The following is a 4,188-nucleotide window of genomic DNA, read 5'->3' as shown; positions in this document are numbered from 1 at the left end:
TGACAGCCTTAAAAGCTTGGTAAGGAGAATGAACTTCATTTGGAAGGCAATGAGGAATCATTAGATGACTCTCATTGCATGGGACAGCCTGGAGCGATGAAGCCTGAGAGTGGGGACAGCAGTAATGAGGGTGAGGGAGGCATTATCTGTGGGGGTGAAATAAAGAACCCTGAGGGACAGGGACCCTACTGCCCTCCGTGACAGCTGGAATGAGAAGAGTGTTGGGTCAGAGATGACTGGTTTCAATTCCCTGGCAGGAAAAAGGAGAAAGGGAGGAGGAGGTGGTGTTGGTTAGAGAGGAACATGTGGGGTTCTGTTTCGAACAGCCTGAGTTGGAGGAGCCTTTGGAACATCCAACTAGAAGCTCAGGTCTTGTTTCTGAGGAGAAAAGACACCTTGAGGGTCTAGATGGTGGAATGGCTGGGATGGAGGTACCATTTAGGCTCTGCGAGGGAACAGAGGAGTGGAGCATAGAGAAGAAGGCTGAGGCCGGAACCTAGCAGGAGGAAAAGGTGGTCAGTGAAGGGATGGAGTTAGAGGAGGAACCCCAGAGCATGCAGTGACAGGGACACCAGGGAGGGGAGCGTTGCAAAAGTTGCAATGATGCTAGTTAGCTCATGCAGAAGAACCTAGAAAGCCCACAGGATTTGTTAATTAGGGGCTGGGTTTATTTCTGTGGGGTCAGATGAAAAGGAAATAAGGAGAGAAGATGATAGCCGGAGGCATAACCAGCTGTGGCGCTCCAGCGCGATGGGCGGTGAAAGAAAGAAGACAGGAGGGTGGCATGAGGACAGCCCCGGATGGAGCTTCCGCGGCGCAGGAGCCGAACAACGGGACAGCGCAAGGCCTGGGTGGAGTCGGTGCTTCCATTGCACACATGGCACTGTAGAAACACCTGGCCACGGCGTCCGGGCTGAACAGGGAAGCATCGAAGCCAGAATAGAAAGGATAGAAACCACGAGAAACCAAGGGGAACCCGCTTGGAGGTTGGAGAGGAGGATAAGGTATGGATATATATGTCTTTTTGTTTGTTTGCATGTTTTTCTTTTGGTGTGTGTGTGTGTGTATATATATATCGTTTTGAGTGACTAGTGAAATAGTCACAAGTGATATGTTGTATATGGAATTTTTAAAACATTGAATTATTTGGTGACATTTAAAAATTGAGAATACTTCCTGTTCCCCCTGATTTATCAGGATAAGTGAGATGACCTAAGGCACTTTACTGCTTGGCAGCAATTGGCAGCTGCCTGGGGGTGACTGCCTCCTTCGGATGGCACAGGCACTCTCCTCTGCCCTGCTCTCACCATTCTCTGTGTCTACCCCAGCCCACCCCACTCATATGACCCCCCTTGGCCCCTTTAAACACATGAGTTTGCAACCCCTGGGCTGAAGGTTCTAATTAGTCAGTGAGAAGGAAAGAGTAGAAAGCAATGTACGTGTAAGGGATTAAGTTTAGAGGCAATTTCAGAGCCAGATCTCAAAGGCTACCTTATTTTTAATAACCCATACATTTCGAATGTAACTTCTACATTATATCTCTTCTAAAATATAAACACACATATACAATATAAATAACGACGGGTCCACATTCCCTTATTCACAAGTCTGAAATTTACTAGCTCTAAGGTACAAAGTTTTGTTTTTGAAAATTAACTCAATGTTGGCAAGACCTGTGGGAGTCTTTAAAAGATAAATTTATCCCACTTAGTGTGAATATTCACATTTCACTGCAGAAATATTAATGCATCTGTTATGGGGCATATAGTATCTGGTTTATGCACCATAGTATCTTCATAAAATCCCCGAAATTCTAAATTCTGGCACTAAGGGTTTCAAGTAAGGGATTGGGGACTCTTAAATATCTACTTTCACCTACTTATGTTAAGATATAACTTTTTCCATTTGAGAAAAAAAATGTGCCCTGTTGGGAAAAAAAAAAAGGTGGGGGGAGTTCTAAACCAATGTTTTCAAAATAACATCTATGAAGACAATAAGCGATAGCTGGGGGGGTGTAATTCAGTATTCACAGATGAGCAAGTAGCTGGAGGAACAAAGCAGGCATGTGATTTCACAATAGTGTTTTGCCAACAGAAAGCAGAGGACACAAGTTTATTAAGAGCAAATCATTTTTCTTTTCCCCACCCCCAGACAAACCTCCTCTTCACGTTCCTCACACACTGAGAAACAGACATCTTCACTCCCCAGTGATCTTACAAGAGGAGGTGAGAAGCCTCAATCATACTCAAGTCTACTTGCTAGAGCAAGACAGGTCATTTCTCCATTTCTGTTCCACAGACTCTCTGGCATATGGCTTGGCCAAGACACTAGCTGAGCCTGTCTTCCCCAAATTGAAGCTTGACCCACCCAAGAGATAACCCACCAGCTTTTGTGTCAGCTAGAAGTCGGGCTCTGCAGGCTTCTGAGATCACATTATCATGCATGGCCTTTCCAGATGACAACATCCCCTGATGCATTTCTGACCAGACTTAGACTAGTACTGTCAGTTGCCTGAAGTTCCATCTACTTTCTTTAGTGGGGAGGAAAATCATTAAGGAAAGGAGCCTGGTGTTACCAGTAAAGCCAGGCTCCCCAATGACCTCCTCTTAGCCAAGGACAGGCATGCTATTTGCAGGGATGCTAAGCATTTCAGAAAACCATCCCACGGATATTCCAAGCAGCACCCTGCCATTCTCCCCTGAGTGTATGGTATTGAACAGGGCCTGCTTGCTAAGCAGAGAAAAGCATGTACCTGTTTCTACACCAAGCCAAAGAGAGGATCTGCTTGGTATCACGATAGCCTAAGATCTTCAAACTGAGATTTTTAAAAAAGCTTTTCTATGAAACCAGAGAACACAGTGGCAAATTCTGTTTTTTCGACTGAACCTGAAGCAATGGAGCCCCTACAAAGGATTTGGATGAGGTTTTTCCTCCCTTCCCTCCTCTTTAATCTCAAAGGGATTGCCACAAAACCAGGGCCACACTGGCAGAGGTAGCAATGAGCCCTTCTCAAACAGAGTATGGGGGAAAAAATGCCCTGCTGCATCGATACTCCAGAACACTTGTTATTCCCCAATGGCCATCTGTAAAAGGCAATGCTTGCTCTGTAACAAACAAGCAGATAAACGTGCTGGCAACTCCACAGCCAGGCCCTGTGGGGTTGGCTACTCAACTGAGAACACCTACATGGCCCCTCCCGGAATGAAGGAAAGCAAAGAAAAATGGAAAATGGTTAAACACAGTTTCCATCTTGTCCTTAGTTGTATATGCCTGAGACAGAACCGAGAGTGGAAAATCCTTTCTATCTTTGCACTTGTGGTTTCAGTCTGATTTCTCTTTTTCTTATTGTTTTTAAAATCTTTTCTTTCAGGTTATATTTGAATTCATTTTTTCTGAAAATGTAAAAGGACCTGTCCACATTGAATCCCTGGGTAGCTTCTCACTGATTAAAGTCCAATGCGGACTTTAATGCAGTTTCCTAGTTAATGTACCTTCGTGGGAATAATTCCTCTATGCTCACCCACAAACCTGGCAACAGACTGTTCATTCTTTCAGTCCTTATACCATATAGCAGACTCCTTCCATAATTTATGTTACAGTGCCATCTTATGGTAGTTTATGACCACCGTTTACGGGTGGAAAAACTGTGCTGTCTCTTTGGCGTTTTAAAGAAATATATGGGTTTAAAAATCATCTTTAATTAATCACAGCTGATAAATGTGTCAAAAATGGTGGCCTGTAAATAAGAAAGCTGTTTCAATGTGGTCGGCTAAAGGCAAATGCTACACAGAGTCTTTGAGCAGCCACACAAACTTAAAGACAACTGATTTTTTTTTAAAGGCATTTGTGTTCTTATTTGGTGACTTATTACTGCATAAGCCGACATTTCAAAAGGCAAATGCTACAGAGAGTCTTTGAGCAGCCACACAAACTTAAAGACAACTGATTTTTTTTTTAAAGGCATTTGTGTTCTTATTTGGTGACTTATTACTGCATAAGCCGACATTTCGGAAGCAGAGTTCATTGCGAACATGATGACGTATTTGGGAAGAATATCAGAGGGAAAGTCATTTCTAAGTAAGTGATTTGTGGCTTCATTGCATATCATTTCTCCCTCCTCATCTCCAAAAAAAACCCCACAAAACTCCCTGGGCCCATATCAGCATGACACAAGGAAACCCAACCCCA

The sequence above is a fragment of the Galeopterus variegatus genome, unplaced genomic scaffold (assembly GCF_000696425.1).
Source record: "Galeopterus variegatus unplaced genomic scaffold, G_variegatus-3.0.2 Scaffold44, whole genome shotgun sequence".
Classification (NCBI taxonomy): Eukaryota; Metazoa; Chordata; class Mammalia; order Dermoptera; family Cynocephalidae; genus Galeopterus; species Galeopterus variegatus.
This window is presented reverse-complemented; position numbering follows the sequence as displayed.